At 41.5% G+C, this 13,371-nt stretch overlaps 1 protein-coding gene across 1 annotated transcript in view; it reads right to left on the bottom strand.

Moving 5' to 3' along the window:
* Positions 1 to 4,044, bottom strand: part of LOC143343791 (uncharacterized) — a 61,722-nt gene extending 57,678 nt beyond the window's left edge. The window contains exons 1-2 of the mRNA XM_076769032.1: positions 3,775 to 4,044; positions 521 to 653 (exon numbers count right to left, since the gene is read on the bottom strand). The gene's annotated coding sequence lies outside the window, so the exon portion shown is untranslated. The remainder of the gene's footprint in view (positions 1 to 520; positions 654 to 3,774) is intronic.
* Positions 4,045 to 13,371: the final 9,327 nt, after the last annotated feature.

Below are 13,371 nucleotides of genomic sequence, written 5' to 3'. Positions count from 1 at the left end.
ATTTCTGCAAGTTCGCATAAACTAACAGAATATAGGTACGAAGGTAGACAATGCCACAATAAAGAAGTCACGCGATAAATATTTCCACGGTAATGATTCTTAAAATGATCACGCGATTCGTAAATTGAACATTTCCATCCCTCTCGACTATCTCACATCCGTTAGATGCGGTATGGGACAAAATATAACATCGTGTATAGCAATGATTCTTAAAATGAACACGTGATTCGTAAATTGAACATTTCTATCCTTCTCGACCCTACAATATTTAAAGAACGATACGAGCTGGGGTGCCTCCACTGTACGAGAGATGTTCATTTTAAGAATCATTATTCCTCGATGTTATCCACCCCTATTTTCGATTTAAGAAACATTGATTGAGGTCCAGGGGCATAAGTTTTCAACCTGTGAGAGAGTGGTGGGATTTTCTTGGAATGATAAAGTGGGTTCCATAAATGTTTGAGAAGGCCTGGCCAATTGGATTCGTTCGATTTAGAAAAGAATTAAGTTCAGAACTCACGGCGTGCACATGTCATCCTGTCTCATCAGTGACTCGCCCCTTTCATCAGAGATGCGGCAAAAAGTCACACGTGTTTCCACACACGGAACTGCAAACGCTTTCACGTTCCACCTCCCGACGACGGCTAATTACTCTGGAACGCAAAGAATATTGATGGCAGTGTTTAAACGAGAAATTGTTACGCGACCGTCATTGTCCCCCCGTAATTGCCGTTCGCGGAATGATTATTGACTCGCGCGACGATGATTACAGCGACGAGGAGCGACGGTGTTCATTGTGTGCGACCCGCCGGCCTATTAATACGTTTCTCTGCAGCGTTGTTGACTGAGGTCAGGGATTGAGAATACCGGTGCTTCTATCCTATGGATCTTCGTTTTGAATTATGCTTCATTGTACTTCGTTACGAATCACGGCGGGTATTGTGCCGGGTATACGCGAACGTGATTGTTTGCCTTTGAATTGAATCACACCCTGGCCGGCAATTTTTCTTTCTAACGAGTAAACGCGCTGTGAAATACTTCGTTAATGGCGTTATCCTTCGGGAATCTCGGGAACACGGTTCTTCTACAATAATTACTATTTTCGTTTGTTTCGTGAAGATCGATATAGGTTAACAAGAACTAGTGTTTGGAGAACTACTTTGGTCTTCGATATTTGCAAAATTTATTAAACAATTTAACTTACTATTGCCTATGCTTAAAGATTCGATGCATTAAGATGAAGTTGAATTAAAAAATAACTGTGCGATACAGAAAGAAATAATCTAATCGAAGCGTTTAAATTCCACCATAGTGGTAGCAAGTTAAACTGGCCGCTCAAGTCTACAGATATCCCCACCACTCCGAATCTCGCGCCTGCGCAGAACCGCAGACACGCGGCCCCTATCGGTCAGAGCGGTGCACGTGCATACGCGCAGCAGAACCACAGACGAGGCAGAATTTCGTTCTAATAATATCCTTAAAAATATAATACCGATTAATTCGATCAAATGATTAAATTTCGTTATTCGAAGTATGCATTCGTACGGATAGGAATTCTAACGACATAGTAAGGTCGACAGGAGTTTCGGAATTATGGAATATAATTACCGTCCCTTGCCGTGTCATATTTGCCAAGTCATTTAAGTGAAAGTTTCCGTGAATCTATAATTATCCGCGGTACGAACTGACAAGAAGCGACGATAATCATCGAAGATTCGCGTCCGGCTGAGCGCGCTAATACGGATATTATCGGAGTGTGTTAACTTACGTGACATCCTGAACGACGGAGCAGGCCGTCGGTTATGCCGCGCTTCTCAAAGGAACCAGTGTCATCAAACATGCCGTGCGTATTCAAGTTTGTACACCGCTCACGAGCCAAGTACGCGAGTACACGCGTGTACTCTCGCCACATACACGCCTGAACTAGCCCCGACTCAGTGATTCTCAACTATCAAGTACGGTCGCAAACATCGTAACACTCAATAACCGTTGCTCGCGAAGAAAGTGAGTACAACGTACCCACTAATAGTACAAACGAGAATAGTTTGTGAAAAAATGAATTTTGTTTTTGTGAATTGTCAATTTACAAAAGTTGACGATTTTTACAGTCGTATATAACTTTAAACGAACAGTTTGACTGTGATTTACCAAAAGCACAGTCAAACACACGCTTGAATTAGCCTCGACTCAGTGATTCTCAACTATCAAGTACGGTCACAAACACGTAACATTCAATAATCGAGTACAGCATAACCACTGACAGTTTAAACGAGAATAGTTTGTTCTATAGCAAATGTTTCGACCATTGTGATGAATTTTGTTTTTGGGAATTGTCAATTTATAAAAGTTGACGATTTTTACAGTCGTACATAACTGTTTGCGTTTCTTATCGTAAGATTACTACCGTAAGGGGCAATTCTACTAGGTTTACTCGCAATTTCCATAATGAGCCCACTTTTCATCTCTCGTTACAATTCTGGCCGAATCGGGAGAGCAACGATGGCGAGATACTGACACGTTCTGCATTGTTCCGCTCTGAGAGAGCGTGTAAGAGTCGCGACATTGTGTAAGTGACGAATTATCGTTAACTGCGATGTACTGAACCTCTTTGACAATTCTCTGAACGTTAGACGTAGATTATTTTCTAATTTGCCAACCTTTCTGATTGGTACTTTCGTTTCTACTCCCCTTTACCTAATCCAAATTCCATATAAAACCTGGTTTATCCTAATCCACATTTCTTCCGATTAAATATTACCATATTTTAAAAGCCTATATTATATAAACCCTATGTCAGTGATCCAGAAACTAAATCTAACTTTAAATTAACTTCCTTAAGACGAAAGTTACGTACTAAAATATTTCATTTCACACTTTTATTTATTTCGTTACGAGGAAGAAGCGTTCGTATAACTGTACTATAATTTCGTTCGGTTCCTGTATATTATAAATAAGAAATGCAACGAAACATTCTTTCCTGAATTAATTTCACACCTTAATCGCTTCTATCAACTAACTGGCCGTCAAATACCAAGAAATAATGATTTTATTCACCCGGGGGTCAATATATTCCTCGACGAGAGTGCCGAGCTGCCATTGCTGGCACACGGAAGCATATCGTCCATCGTTGCAAGACGGATGACCTTCCGAAGGTCAGCGCCTTTGCTCTTCAACGTCGCTGGATACGCCATACAGTTACTCGCAAAAGTATTCCGTAAATAACCATGCACATGCGATAAACTAAAAGCATTCAATTAAGGTTCGGATCGTGTACGATTATGCGAATAATAGTAATAATATATAGCATAAACCTGGCATTGGAGATAATTGCTGATTGTAGGACGAAGTCTTATTAATGTTCGAGTTTACGAGCTTCGTGGCGATTTATTAGAAACTCCAGCGTCTTCATAGCTTTCGAAAAAATTCGACAATATTTCTATAATCGTCAGAAAATTGTTCTTTTCAATATTCTGTTAGTGGAACTTAATTCATTTTTAGTTGCAATTATATCTGTTCTCCATTTCCTGATACATACTGTTATCACATCTAAGGATTTCTAATAAAAATTCTACATAAAAAAAAACATTTTTCAAACCTGTTATATTACCACTATCGACTTCTCTAATCGCCTGAATTCTACCAATAAAATCCACACACCATTAAAACGCTGTCACTCGTTCCCCGGAGTACAGATTTACCCCCCAAAAAATTCTTCTAAAAACGTTTCAATTTGAATAAATTACCCATCCCAGACTATTTACGTATCATTCTTACCGTACTTCTTCGAATGCCGCTCCCAAGTAGTGCTGGTTGTCCAGATCCATTGACGTCAACTCGGTAGAAATTCTAAGCATATTCAGATCAGCAGTCGCGGCTGAATCCTTCACGGACTTCTTCGTTCCGATTCTCAGTGTTTGTTTATTAACTCGAGAGAGACTGTCAGACGTCTGCCACGGTGCAGGTACCACTTGTCGGTTCGGTTTCGCGGTGTCTAAGTCTGTTTCAAGGATGATCGGCCGTAATGCTTCGGAACGGGATATCGATCCTGCGACGACGCGTCCTTCCAACGAGATCCCACGATCCCGACTGCTTACGTAAATAATTGCCGTTCCAGTTTGCGTTTATTTGCGCGTCGCGTTTGCGCACTTAAACCTGATTGCGTCGTGGTTGACGCGGTATTACGGCATCCCAGACGTTCTCCATGTCGAGGAGCCGTCCTTTTCAGAAGGGGCACAACCTTGTTTTGCAAGATGCACCACGTATTGTCCTGGCAACGACGCTAATCACCTGTCGTCGACCAGGGCCACGACAAACTATTCAAAATGAAAATTTGAAAACAATTTCTCCGTATACTCCAAGGAAACTAGTATTCAACAAATTTATTCTTCGACGATGCAGTGCTTATTTTCAGTCGATTCCTCCAGTTCGTGGGTATTATTATAGTAGGATTTAAAGAAGGAACAAATATACAAATGAATTTAAAATACATTGAGCAGACAATCTTTTTTCGCAAATTAATATTATATGGAAATGTGTTTTTTGCAACCACTCGTTTTGTACCACTTCCTTCACGAACAATACACCTTCAACCCCTACATTATTTCCATGCTTTTATATACATATTTACCCGTGTCTGAAATATTTTTTTATTTCGTTGGACTAGAACTTGAGTCGAAACATTAAATAGATTATTTCTCACAAAATAAAATTCTGTGTCATATCAGAGTAGAAATTTGAACAACGATTCCGTTGGTCTTGGCGACGACTTCCGGTTAACGTACGACGAAGGGATGGAATCGAGGCGCTTAATTAATCGTGAGAGGGTCCGTAGGGACGATGCTTAATGAAAACGTCAATGACGCCACAGAGGCGATCGTCGAAGAATTTTATTCAGTATTCGTACGGCGTTTCAATCGGTCGGGACTCGGGCACAGCTTCTTGCGCGGCGTCCATGCTCTTTTTCCTGTCGTTGATTTGCGCTCTGGACATGATTCGTCATTGCGGACACCTCGCTCGATCACGCTCCGAGCAAAGAAACGTGCCTCGCCGCGTTTCACGAGCCGCGTTCCCGGAATTCTTGCACCGAATCGCGGTTTCGATGCTCATTTCCGCCTCGTCCGTTCCGTCCACGCGCTTCTTCTGCTCCTCTGCACGCTGCTTTTTTCTACCCCCGCTGGCTGACCTGTATAAATCGAAAGGGTCGACTTTCTATAACTTGTAATATGTTCGTTGCAATTTTTTAAGAGAACCCAGAGCCACCCTTTTCTTGAAGCTAAAGCAATAATCTAGATAGAGATATCTCCCAAGTTATTCCAGGAACCCCACAGCTCGGACAGTAGGCTGACTATATTATTATCGATGTCTCAATGAAACTCGATGTTTGAATAACATCGATACTTCGAGAAATGCCAACAAGTACATCTTACTAATGGCAATGACAATTCATTTCAATACCTGTTTGAAACCCCTGCACAATGCTAGGAAATTAATACATGTCGGTACTAATGAGTCTCCGCGTGCCCACATAAACTACGCACACTTTCCTACGAAGTTACATGCACGTGGGAATACGAGACAAGACACTCCAGCAATCCTTTCTTTCGCCAACCTATTCTATAATACAACTACTCATAAATTAGAAATTAAAAATCTTAATTAACAAATTCTTATTCGTATTAAATGAAAGAAGAATCCACTATTGGAATTTTAGTTTTAACTAATATACAACAGACCACTGAAATCCCTATTGAAACAACCAACAAAACACCTGGACTAATCATGATATAACAAATCTCACATGTTCTCCGAAACTATTACACTATAAAGCCTCATAAACTCTCACTATAGGCGAAAGACGTTCCTTCGGTTTCTGAATTTCTGTAGAAAGAGCTGGAGAAGATGGCCTGTTCGTTCGAGACAGGGTCGAGAATTGGAGAAACCGGTGCAAGAAGCCAAAGCCTCCGGTGGTCTCCGTTTTTATGATCTTGTACTGGTTCATGAGGCACCAGCTCCAACTTCGTTAGTCCAAGGCTGTAGGCGATGCGATGTATTTATTCCTAGCTCGTAAATTGCGCAACCTCCCGGTCGTGTCGCGCCTGGGGCACTATTATTAGTAATATTTAACAATGCAAACAGCGACAGCCCCGGCAAGAAAAACGAGACGCTGGTCCGCCATTTTTTTTAGGGCAGAGTGGTTCGAGGCTTGGAAAAAATCCTTGCTTTTCTTGTAGTTCGCTAAATTCAATTTAATCGATGAATTATACATTGTGAACATCTGTATTCGATTGTGTTTCGTAATAAAAATATTATCGTTACGATTCGATGGCGCAGCTTTGCGTTTTACGGTAAAAATGGCGGCTTTATCGCTGCGTTTCGACGCCTGTGACAAGTTGCTTTCGAGTCATCTTTCGATTCGTTCCTTTTCGTCGAGCGCGTGCTGGACTCGAGAGTACTGGCCCAAGGGCAAGAATGAGAATTTGTATTTCTACCACTCTTCTTAACGTGACAGTTCGCGTCTCGGCGGCACTGGTCCAGTTCCTTTGATAATAATTGCTTTGGTGGGCGAAACATTAGGCGAAAATCGATTATACGAGACGCAGATTCCTCTAATTTCATAACTGATATGGGCAGACGACGATTGTTGCTCGCATTGTCCCAGTAAGGTGTTGGTTTGTGGGATTGGATTTAGAATGCTTAGAATATTCAAACTTGGTGTGATTTTTTTTTAAATCATTAAGATTCCATGAGTCTATAATTGTTCACTGAACTTGTCCATAAGAAGCTAATTTTCATAATGTTGTTCTGTAAAGTTTCATAAAACTAGTTCATGAGATTTCATAAGTGTCCAAAGAAGTCTATTGAGCTAGGAAAATTCCATGACAATTGTCTGCAGAACTAGTTTATAAAATTCCGTAAAAGTAGTACAAAAAGAATAATTTATAAAATTCTGTAAAATGAGATTCCACAAGAACTGTCCATAGAAGTAATTCGTGAGACTCCATAAGAGTTGTCTCTAAAATTCCATCGGAACTATTCATAAACGTAATCCATGATAAGTGTAAGAACTGAACATAAAACTAGTCTATAAGATTTCACGAGGTTCCATAAGACTCCATAAAAAGTGTTCATGGTACGAGTAAGTCTCCATGAGAACTGGTCATGAAAGTAATCTGTAGGATCCTATAAGAACTGTCCATAGAAATAGCTTGCAAGGCTCCATAAGAACTGCCTGTAGGAATAGTCCATGAGACTCCATGAGAATTTTCAAGGCAACCAGTACATAGGTGTCTATAGAGACTGTCCAGAGATCTAGACTAAAACATTCCATGACAATTCATGGAACTAGTTCGCAAGGTTTCATGAAAACTGCCCAAAGAAGCCATGCATTAGACTCCCTAGGAGTTTATGTAACTTATGCAATTCCATGATAACTACTCATTGTACTAATCTAGAAGACTCTATGAGAATTATCCATAGAAGTGGTCCATAAGATTTCATGAGAACTGCCTTAACAAGTCGTCCATCAGACTTCTCAAGCTTACACGCATGATAGGAACTTAATCAGTATAACCCGAAGTTTGTCCTTCACACGAAAAAGGAATACGCAGTAGTGCCTATTTTTAGAGCCACTTTGCGCAGAATATTTGGCGTAATCTGTGACCCAAATGTCGTACAGCTTTTCTGAGTGCTTCGAATCTTATCGTTGCACTTCGCGTTGCCAGCCACGAATAAGCGTAGTCTGTGCTCGAGTTAATCCAAGGCTGAGTTCTCTTGTGTTCCAGATAATTCATAATGTTCCCCAACACAGTATTGCATCACATGAATATATCATCAGGCCACTATAGCAAATATTTCGTAAAATCGACAAAAAGTTTGGCCCACAATAACAAAGTCTCCTATGATTTTAAATAATTTTCGAATAATGATCCAAGGGAAATTCTTCGTAAATTGGCTAATACCTAAGAAAAAGTTTTCAGGGTATCTAAGTTAGGGACTTTTCAAGCACTTTCTTTGGAGCCAGCCAAACAGTTGCTGAACCCTGGCCAGGTCACTAGGGTGACGCGATGTGCTGATAATATTCGCTACATATTGAGAAACACCCTGTATAATCGTGAAGCAAGTAACGCAGAGTTACCTCGCTCCTCTTAACCATTCATACATATTAAACTTTCAATTTCTCTCGCAGCCATGTTCACGCCATCTTGGGCTCCGAGAGCCGCGGTAAATTGTGCAACGACGCGATGATGCATCGAGCGCGCATCTGACCATGCATGTCCATACGCGCGGCCTCCGATCTTTGATCGTTTGCCATTTTAAATTATTTCACGTGCTGATCGAACCCCATGGAGCATTTCATAAGCATCAGAGCTGGGCATACTTTTACCTAAACAACGAATAAAATTTTGTCCACGTAAACTTTCAACAGGATAACCTAATGGAACACTCGTTTACAAACACTTCATGCATCGAACTAAACGATAATTATAATACACTAATCCAGACCTAACTCAAAGTGATAATGAATTACTAAAATTTCGTTGTAACTGTTAAATTATTTCCTAATAATTGACTCAAGCTTCCTCTGAAGATCAAGCTTTCGAGGAACGCGAGAATGATGTGCCCTCAGCTTCCAATATCCCCGTCCTCGGTTATTCGCGATTCAGACAGCGCCGCTTGATACCAGTGGGAAACAATTTTTTTTTTTCTTCCACGAGTCCATTGATTGACAGCGCGCACCAAGAATCTTAATTACCTTTTCTTCGAACCGCGATGCGCGGCAAATGTTTCATTAACGGGGACTTCGGCGTCGTTACAGCCGTGAACTTCGTCCCGCGCGCAGACTTTTCGCGCATGCCCCGCGACCACGGCGGGAATTCCCGCGTGTACAGTTATTCTTTCATTTCCGCGCGTTCGGAGGATGCACGGGGACGGGGTCCACGTCTCGCCTCTGCGGTTCGCGACCGAGTGACGGAGCCTCGAGGCTTCTCCGTTGAACCCGAACTGGGTCGCTTGAATCTCTCACGAGCGTTAGAGAACGAAAGAACAAAGGAAAGTGTGAATGATAAAAAAAAAAAAAGTACAGCGATCAACGGTGAAGAATTAGCGAACGCGGTATCGATGGAGGATCTAGAACAGTATACAGTAACGGTAACTGTCACTGTCACTGTCACTGTTATTGTAAAATTGTCAAAGGAGGTGTTCCGGAGTTGGGTGTCGACGCGTTGATGATTGGAGTTGATTGAGTTTGTAAGAATACATAAAAGTGTGTGGAAGACATACACAAGGAATTTTGTAATTAGTCTTGCACACAGGAATCCCAATAAAATTATACAGTTTTCTAACAAACCATTTCTGGGTAACAAATGAAAAATACAAAATTTTAATAATTCCCGAGAAAGTACAGAGGACTCGATCTATTTTGCCGATAAACAAATATGCTGTGCATATTATTACATAAAATGTAATTAGAATACGCATACGAGTGTGTAGTTAAAAGTACTGTTATTCAACCTAACCCCAGGAACGTAAAACTGAGCATTTTCGTATGTTAACGAGCCTATACATATTTAGACATCGTCTAGGAAATGTTTAGTCACTCCCTGTACAGTAGCAAAAATAATTTGCGTATTTATGTGGAATACTAAGGACGTTGACCTTGGTGACACATCTTAAGGTCATTGAAATAATATAAAACGAAATATTCGGGGCACTGGAACGTAATAAAGACTCCGAGGATCGAGAAAAATGAAACTAGACGATAGTTGCATGAATCCGGGGCGAGGAATCGGTCTTGAAAGCGACATGTACTGTACCGGGGGAAAAAATAAAATATCGAGAATACCAAATTGGACACGTTAGAATGCCTAACTGAAAAGTAAAAAGTGAGAAGAAGGGGAAGGAGAGTAACAGAGGAAGAACAAAGAGGGCTGAGTTTAATTTCGTATAATTCGCAGAACGTTTCCTGCACGATAAAATTTGCGCACGTGTGCGATCGACTGTGATCCCGGCTAATATTACCACGGCATTGTTCGATCTTCTTTTTTCGTAGGAACGGAGGTAATTCGAGGCATACCAGCTTTATGAGTGTATCGCGGGACAGGCGAGGAATGCCTCTAAATACCGGTTATAGGCCGGCCAATGGTTATGCGGGAACTATTATTTCTCATGGTGGATGCAGGATTTGCTTGCCCGCTGCCCGTTCATTTATATCTGTTGCAACGCGCCTCTACCGAGGTGTTAGGATACAGATTTTTCCAAATCGAACGTTTCCACCATCGGCGGGATCGCACGCGAGCCGCGTATTACATGCGTTCTTGCGAATCGTTCGATTTAGTACGCGTGATCAACGTGGATCGCGTGGCTCGACCCTTTAGGCCTGTAATTGCTTTTGGAAGGAAGCACTGCGGAGGCTTTTCTATTGCCAACAATCCGTATCCTTGAGCTCGCTGGATTAACCCTGAACCTTTCGCGAACCTCCACTTTTATAAATCCACAAACTTTTATAAACATCAGTTGTTCAATGAACTTTTAACTTCTGAATTATTTCTGTTACCTTTTACTGTAGTGCTTTGAGTCTGTTGTCAAAGATTAATTCTTATAACAGGATCGCCCATAACACCATATCTTCAATCACTTGCTATGCTGACATTTTATTCCTCGTTAAAAATAACAAAGTTCGAGTACCGGAGTACCTTGAAGGATTTTGGCAAAATTGCCTATTTTAATATATGTCAAAGTAATTATTTGAAAATTTATGTAATCCTCCATTAGTTTCTCCAAAGTTGATTTCCATTTACTGATTTGTAAAATAATTCAATTGAGATTGAGAGTCCACTTAAGGGTTAATAAAACGAATTATATCGCGGAACACGTGTTACTCTCGAATAAAACCGGCGCGAAGATGTTTTCAATTTCAAATACCGTTCGCCACCGTGCGACGCCTGAACTTTGACATCAACGGAATCGATCCTGATCGATATCTGGTTTCAGCAACAACAAACCAGCCCATGAGTACGATGCACAATGTGTATTTGTCGCAGCGCCGATCGGCGATCTGGCCATCGACACCTTCGCAATGTGTTCCGCGTGCCCGGCGTGTCTTGTGGCCAGAATACCGTGCAATCGCCGCTGATCGACAAAGTATACGTGTTCGGCCTAGTACGCGAGATCCTGGTTCCGCGCGCCACTGGTGGACACACAGTAGTGTGAGTTACCGGGCATTAAATCACTCGTATCCGTGTCAAACGCGTCATTAAGGATTATAATCCTGTCGCGTTACCGTAAAACATAGAAAAGTAAACGCTCTAGCGGAGGACAACGGTACCGTTTCCAGGCGCCGCCGCGTACTTAATAAAAATGGCGGCCATTAGCTGGTAACCTCGCGCCTGGCCTCGTGTTTTCAACTATTTTTTGTACAGTTTTCCTCGCACGCTGGAAAACTGTCTTCTGGACAATGACTGATGCTCTCTGAACGATATTTCGTCCGGACTTTATGACACGATTACACTTTTCATGAGGATTCAATGCTTGGAGGTTAGGTGTTGGTTCTAGAAAAACTACTGTGGGGCTTATTGACCTCATAGTTACTCTATAAGTCAAATTAAAATCGATTTTCTAGAAAAGGAAGCGTCGTTTGTCATTTGTTACTTGTTATTGTTAACGAAGTAATGTTGGTCCTTCTAAGAGAATGCAAAGAATTCTATTTAAATCGATTGTTACTCAGGTCTATGACCCCCCCATAGCAGACGCGAAGGTCAGAGTAATTAAGTCCATTTTTGCACTCACCCGACTACGTTTACAAAGAACATCAACGTCCCTAATTACGAGTATATTTTATTAATTAATCTTCCCTCCGCTGATGATTCTTAGGGGTGAGGAACCTCCGGTACCCGAGGCGCACGCGAACCTTGGTCCAATCACGCGATAATCCCATGAGAATGCATCCTTCTTCTCTGTAAACGTCGATACGTGCATCAGGTTCGCAGTTTGAAGTCGAATCCTGGAAGCCTCCGCGGTTTCCGCGCAGAAAAGATGCACGCAAATGACAGTCGACGCGACCCCGACTTCCGCGTGGAGATCGTTTTGGGACGATACGCGCGTTTAGATTCGCAAGCAGACGTTTCAGGCGGCCGTTAACACCTCTTATCGGCCGTATCCTGGCCGCTTATGATAGATAGCCCGTGTAATAGTTGTAATGAAGCCTCTTTATTCTGTTAGGCAGGCCCCGTAATAAACGCGGAGGATGCATCCGTCGGGGCAATTATGGCCTCGCGTTGGAACGTTTCCCGCGCGCACGTTTCGCCGGTAAATGCGTACATTTGCGGAAGGGGAATTGGCGTTTTCAAAGTTATTGACGGAATTGAATCTTTATTGGCGCTACAGTCGGCACGGAGGCTGTACTTTGGATGATTTTACTTTGAGGCGAATGGGACGCGAGACTCGGAATTATTCGCGCGCACGGCAGCTGGACTATGAAATTGAATGTTTCCTGAGACGCTGCCAGGAAGCTTTTACCCTTTACTGTTAGGTATTCTTAAGTAATTGTTGGCTAACCAATCATCAGACGGTTAACACACCAACGTCGCCCAACAAAATTAACCCTCCAGGTGAAGTGTGCTGAAGGAAACCCAGACACGGTTCGTCGATAAAATTAAAAGTCACCAATCCAGGTTATGTAATTCTTTGAAAGTAAAATTCCACTGATTAAATATTCTGTCATCCTCAGACGGGGCTCTATTCACCCCATTTTTAAGCTTTTTAGATTCAAATAAAATCAAGATGCGACTAGTATTTTCTTAAGGTAAAATGGATAAATTTCACCATTGTTGGGAAGAAGTAAAATTTTGGCTTTGGCAACGATGCTCGAACAGAACAGATTGGGATACAGTCTGGAAGAAATCGTGTTTCTCATTAGTACCGAAAGCAATCAGGCTTCGCAATTGTTAGTAGACGCGTGTGGTTATGGAAGTAATTAAACTCCATCGACCGCAGGGATAATCAGGAGCATATAAATAGTTGCATGATCCCGTTCACATGATATAATCGACAGGTATCCGATATTATTTATTAAGTATATATTGTCAAGCTAAGAGTTTGTTCCCATTATTTGCTGGTAGACGGAACTGCATTGTGTAATAACCCAGGTGGCACGAAGTTTCGCAGCGAAGTACTTACTGGAAAGGCCACCTCGATTACTCGTTTATTTTTAGCGATAAACAAAAATTACACACGTTATAGTATTCAAAATCAAAACATAGTTTGTATTTTTCAATCAATAATTTAAATATTCCATTAAAATATTGAATGAAACAAATGTCACATAATTTTTTTTAATGATTGGATTTTTCCTATCATTCCTGGAGTAATCTTATT

This window comes from Colletes latitarsis, chromosome 7 (assembly GCF_051014445.1).
Source record: "Colletes latitarsis isolate SP2378_abdomen chromosome 7, iyColLati1, whole genome shotgun sequence".
Lineage (NCBI taxonomy): Eukaryota > Metazoa > Arthropoda > Insecta > Hymenoptera > Colletidae > Colletes > Colletes latitarsis.
This window is presented reverse-complemented; position numbering and strand designations above follow the sequence as displayed.